Source organism: Hordeum vulgare, chromosome 5H (genome assembly GCF_904849725.1).
Source record: "Hordeum vulgare subsp. vulgare chromosome 5H, MorexV3_pseudomolecules_assembly, whole genome shotgun sequence".
In the NCBI taxonomy this organism is placed as follows: domain Eukaryota; kingdom Viridiplantae; phylum Streptophyta; class Magnoliopsida; order Poales; family Poaceae; genus Hordeum; species Hordeum vulgare.
The window spans coordinates 162,349,991-162,356,718 of record NC_058522.1 but is presented as its reverse complement, the minus strand read 5'-3'; positions in this window follow the sequence as shown (position 1 = coordinate 162,356,718).

Sequence of the window (6,728 nt, the reverse complement as noted above, 5' to 3'; positions counted from 1 at the left end):
GAATACCAAATTCACATGACTACTATTAGCATGACTTATCCCATGTCTTCAGGATCAGAAGTAACTACTCACAAAGCATAAACATATTAATGAGTAGCATCAAGGATCTAAACATAAACTCTTCCACCAAGTAATCCAACTAGCATCAACTACAAAGAGTAATTAACACTACTAGAGACCTTACAAGTACCAATCGGAGTCGCGAGACGGAGATTGGTTACAAGTGATGAACTAGGGTTTGGAGATGAGATCGTGCTGATGAAGATGTTGATGGTGACGAGTCCCCTCCGAAGAGAGGAGTGTTGGTGATAACGATAGCGACGATTTCACCCTTCGGGAGGGAAGTTTCCCCGGGAGGATCGTCGTGCCTGAGCTCTAGATTGGTTCTACTCAAGTTCCGCCTCGTGGCGGCGACGAATCCACGAAAAATCTCCTCCCTGATTTTTTGTGGACGAAACCCTTCATATAGCAGAAGAGGGGGGCCAGTGGGGCAGGAGGCTGCCCACAAGCCCTCATGACCTGACCTGGGGGGTGGTCGCACCGTGCAGGCTTGTGGCCACCTGCAGGGCCCCCTCTGGCACTTCTTCAGCCCAGTATTTTTTATATATCAGGTAAAAAATCATCGTTGATTTTTATGGCGTTTGGAGTTGCGCAGAATAGGTATCTCAAACTTGCTCCACTTTCAGGCTAGAATTCCAGCTGCCGGCATTCTCCCTCTTCATGTAAGCCTTGCAAAATAAGAGAGAAAAGGCATAAGAATTGTACCGTGAAGTGAAATAACAGCCCAAGAAGCGGTAAATAACAACATGAAAACATGATGCAAAATGGACGTATCAACTCCCCCAAGCTTAGACCTCGCTTGTCCTCAAGCGAAAGCCTAGCTCAATAAATGTGTCCACATGTTTAGGGAGAGAGGTGTCGACAAAACAAGATACGAACATGCAGGCATCATGATCATGATTAGAACAGCAATGCCAACATATAATGTCTCATGCTAAAGTGATAATTCCTTCACAAAGTAAAGCATGGAACAAGCACCTTACCGAGAAGTAACAACCGATAGCCTTTAGTCATTGAAGCAATTGCAATTTATCACCACATCAGAAAGAGTAAAATAAGAGCTTGTAAAGTCAAATAAGAGCTACAACTCACGTGGTACTCATGAGATCAAAGCTTTAGCTGGACACAGAGAAAGATAGGGGCTTATAGTTTTGCCTCCCAACTGCTTACCTCAAGGGTAATGTAAACAATAATAATTCATGAATACTTACTTCCAAGTTGACATATGAATATAGATCTTTCCCAACCATATGACGTTAGCTAAGATAAAGGCAAAATAAGGAATTGGTGAAGATCACCATGATTCTTTCAAGGACAAAAAGTAAAGGTACAAGATAGGCCCTTCGCAGAGGGAAGCAGAGGTTGTCATGCGCTTTTGAGGTTTGGATGCGTGTCCTCTTAGTGCGGAGGAACGTCACTTTATATTGCCTCCTGTGATAAAGAACTTTATGATGCAGTCTGTCGCTTTTATATCTTCCTCATCACAGGTTCGTACAAAGCTTATTTTCCACAAAGTAATAGATCATATATATTAGAGAACAATTTTTATTGCTTGCACCGATGACAATTTACTTGAGCGGTCTTATTCAATCCATAGGTAGGTATGGTGGACACTCATGGCAAAACTGGTTTGAAGGTTTATGGATGCACAAGTAGTATGTCTACTTAGTGTGGGAGGTTTGGCTATTGTGAGGTGGAAGCAATCGTCACATGCTAAGGGATCTCTAATCATATAAAATTATTCGGAACCAAGCAAACACAATTCATTATGTTGTCTTCCCTGTCCAACATCTACTTCTAGGCATGCAATAGTTTAGTGAGTGTTCACAATCATAGATGGTGTAAGAGATGATATATTTATATGTGAACCTCTCCTTATTTATCACTTCGTATTAATTGCAACCATGACCAAGGTCTACGTTTTCCTACCCTCAACAAGTTTCAATCCTCATTCTTTTTATATGTGAAGCCATCACTTCGCATAAGATCATTACATGAACTTTCATGCTTTTGTTCTATTCTCACTCTTTTGATCATGGCAAGAGGCAAAGTCCTTCAACTAACACACTCTTTATTATATGGCTCACGAGCTTGAATAAATCAGGGGTGACACAAAGCAAGGCTCAAGACTAAAACACTAAGACTTTTAATCTACTAGAGAAAAAGGAAACTGAAAAGGAACAAACTAAAACAAAGGTAAAGGCAAAAGATGTGATGGTGATACAATACCGGGGCAACTCCCCCAAGCTTGGCACAAGCCAAGGGTATTGCCCATACCAATGCTCAGTTATCTTCCTTTGGTGGTGAAGGTGGAGGAGTTGTTGAAGAGGTCTTGAGCTTGTTTAATTTCCACTTGAGCATAAAATTCTGCTCCCTTGGATCATCATTTTCTTCTTCAAGCTGCAACACCCTTTGGCATAATTCCTGCTTAATCTCCTGCAAGAAACGAGAAGGGATAAACAAGGTCTTAGGCTTCTTCCTTGAGTTAGGGAGGCTCGACTTCTCGAACTCCACATGCGTGCGTCGAGGTTGAGGTAGAGGAGCCTCCTCTTCATCGGAACTCATTTGTTCCTTCCCCTTGGGATCATAATCTTCTTCCTCATCAGAGGCCCAACCATAAGGATCAAAGTCCCCATAGACCTTGGGGTTAGCAAGGTAATCAGCCACATATCTCTCCCCCTCTGAATCATGAGAAGACATCTTGACCTAGATCTGCGGCAGAAAACAGGCTCGAAACGAAAAACAGAGGAAATATGCGTGATGCAGGGTTCAGACCAAACGGGAGTATATATAATGATTTTTTTAGACCAGAAGGTGTACATTGCATGAAAACGGAGCCCGGGAGGCGCACGAGGTGGCCACAAGCTCTCACGGCCCAGCCAGGAGGTGGGCCCGCGCCATGCAGGCTTGTCGCCTCCTCGCGCACTTTCCGGACTACTTCCATTATTTGTATTTTTCAAAGATTCCAAAACGGAGAGAATTTCCGACTGGAAAAGCTTTGGACTCTGTTTTCTTACCGAATCACGTACCTCTTCGTTTTCGGAGTCTCAAACAGGCTGATAAATATCCCTTAGGTATTCTTCCGGAGTTATGGTATTGAGAATATTGCTTTCAGCATTTATGGGAGTACGTGAGATATAATGCTTGATTCTCCGCCCATTTATCACTCTTGGAGAATTACCTTCCGTGTTGTTGATCTTGATAGCACCGGAACAATATACTTCCTCAACAACATAGGGACCTTCCCATTTAGAGAGAAGCTTGCCTGCAAAGAATCTTAAACGAGAGTTATATAGAAAGACATAATCACCTACATTGAACTCACGCTTTTGTATCCTCTTATCATGCCACCTCTTAACCTTTTCTTTGAACAGCTTGGCATTCTCATATGCCTGAGTTCTCCACTCATCAAGCGAGATAATATCAAATAACCTCTTCTCACCGGCAAGTTTGAAATCAAAGTTGAGCTCTTTGATTGCCCAATAAGCTTTATGCTCTAGCTCAAGAGGTAAATGACATGCTTTACCGTACACCATTTTGTACGGAGACATGCCCATGGGATTCTTATAGGCAGTTCTATAAGCCCATAGTGCATCATCGAGCTTCTTAGACCAATTCTTTCTAGACCCGTTGACAGTCTTTTGTAGAATTAGTTTAATCTCTCTATTACTTAGCTCTACTTGACCACTGTACTGAGCGTGATAGGGAGACACAATTCTATCGTTGACATCGTACTTAGCAAGCGTTTTACGGAAATGACCATGAATGAAGTGTGAACCACCGTTGGTCATTAGATATCTAGGGACTCCAAATCTAGGGAAAATAACTTCTTTAAGCTTCCTGATAGAGGTGTTGTGATCAGCACTACTAGTGGGGATAGCTTCTACCCACTTAGTGACGTAATCAACAACAACTAGGATATGAGTATACCCGTTGGATTTGCGAAAAGGTCCCATATAATCAAAGCCCCAGACATCAAATGGTTCAATGACAAGAGAATAGTTCATAGGCATTTCCTGACGTTTGCTAATATTACCTATTCTTTGACATTCGTCACAGGACAAGACAAACTTACGGGCATCCTTGAAGAGAGCGGGCCAATAGAAACCTGATTGCAATACCTTGTGTGAAGTTCTATCTCCCGCATGGTGTCCTCCGTTGGCCCCGTAGTGACACTTCTGTAGGATTTGTCCCTGTTCATGTTCAGGTACACAACGTCTAATAACACCATCTACTCCTTCCTTATAAAGGTGAGGGTCATCCCAAAAGTAATGTCTCAAGTCAAAGAAGAATTTCTTCTTTTGCTTGTACGTGAAATTAGGTGGTATATATTTGGCAATGATATAGTTTGCATAATCAGCATACCACGGTGCACTACGTGAAGCATTGATGATATTCAATTGCTCATCAGGAAAGCTATCATCAATAGGTTGTGGGTCATCAAGAACGTTCTCCAACCTAGACAAGTTATGTGCTACTGGGTTATCAGCACCCTTCCTGTCGACAACGTGCAAATAAAATTCTTGTAGCAAGAGAACCCATCTAATAAGTCTAGGTTTAGAGTCTTTCTTCTCCATGAGGTACTTAATAGCAGCATGATCAGTGTGAATAGTGACTTTGGAATCAACTATGTAAGACCTGAACTTTTCACATGAAAACACGACTTCTAAAAATTCCTTTTCCATAGTGGCATAGTTTCATTGGGCACTGTCTATAGTTTTACTAGCATAGTGAATAGCATTCAACTTCTTGTCAACTCTTTGCCCTAGAACAACACCAACAGCATAATCACTAGCATCACACATGATCTCAAAAGGCAAGTTCCAATCAGGTGGTTAAACAGTAGGTGTAGTTATCAAAGCCCTCTTAAGTATTTCGAAGGCTTCCTCACAATCATCATCAAAAACAAAAGGAATATCCTTTTGCAAGAGATTGGTAAGAGGCGTAGAAATCTTAGAGAAGTCTTTCATGAACCTTCTATAGAAACCAGCATGACCAAGGAAACTTCTTATACCTTTGATATCTGTGGATTATGGCATTTTCTCGATTGCATCAACCTTAGCCTTATCGACTTCAATACCTCTTTCAGAAATTTTATGTCCTAAGATGAAGCCCTCATTAATCATAAAGTGGCACTTCTCCCAATTCAAGATACGATTGGTGTCTTTACATCTCTCTAAGACGCGATCAAGGTTGCTGAGGCAATCATCAAAAGAAGACCCGTAAACGGAGAAGTCATCCATGAAAACGTCAACAATCTTATCACAAAAGTCAGAGAATATAGCCATCATACATCTTTGAAAGGTGGCAGGTGCATTACATAAGCCAAAAGGCATACGTCTCTAAGCAAAGGTACCGAAAGGATAGGTGAAAGTGGTTTTCTTCTGATAAGATTGTGCAACTGGTATTTGGGAGAAACCAGAATAACCATCTAGAAAGCAGAAGTGTGTGTGTTTAGGTAGTCTTTCTAGCATTTGGTCGATAAAAGGCAAAGGGTAATGATCTTTACAAGTGGCTTTATTCAATTTCCAGAAATCGATCACCATCCTATAGCCAGTAATAATCCTCCGTGGGATCATTTCATCCTTATCATTAGCGGCAACTGTAATGCCTCCCTTCTTAGGAACGCAATGCACCGGACTCACCCAATCGCTATGAGCAACATGATAGATAATACCCGCTTCCAGGAGCTTTAGTATTTATTTTCTTACTACTTATTTCATCTTAGGATTCAATCTCCTTTGATGATCAGCAAGTGGTTTGAAATCAGGATCAGTTTTAATCTTGTGCTGGCATAGGGTAGGACTAATGCCCTTAAGATCATCAAGAGTATATCCAATAGCAGCACGGTGCTTCCTCAGAGTTTTTGGTAACTTCTTTTATTCATGCTCTGAGAGGCTAGCACTAATAATAACAGGATATATTTCCTTTTCATCAAGATAGGCACACTTAAGAGTATCAGGCAACTGTTTAAGCTCGAACACAGGATTGCCCTTTGGTGGGGGTGGATCCCCAAGCAATTCAACGGGCAAGTTATTCTTAAGAATATGATATTGTTCTAAGAAAACTCTATCTATCTCATCCCTTTCATCCATATGTATATCATTTTCATGCTCAAGCAAGTATTGCTCTAAGGGATCAGTAGGAGGCACAACAATAGAAGCTAGGGCAATAGTTTCATCCCTACTAGGCAACTATTTTTCATGAGGTTGTCTACCAAACTTGGAGAAATTGAACTCATGTGACACACCTTCAAAGCCAACAGTGACAGTTTGCTTCTCACAATCAATATGAGCATTGAAAGTATTGAGAAAAGGTCAGCCAAATATGATGGGACAAAAGCTATCTTGTGCGATATCAAGAACGAGCAAATCAGCAGGATACTTCGTTTTACCACACAAGACTTCAACATCCCTAACAATCCCCACAGGGCAGATAGTATCTCTATTGGCAAGCTGAATAGTGACATCAATATGCTCTATCTCAAGAGGTGCAATCTCATCTTTGATTTCATCGTATAAGGATTGAGGTATTGCACTAACACTAGCACCCACGTCACATAAACCATGATAACAATGATCTCCTATCTTAAGAGAAACCACAGGCATGCCAACAACAGGCCTATGTTTGTCTCTAACGTGAGGTTTAGCAATTCTAGCAGCATCTTC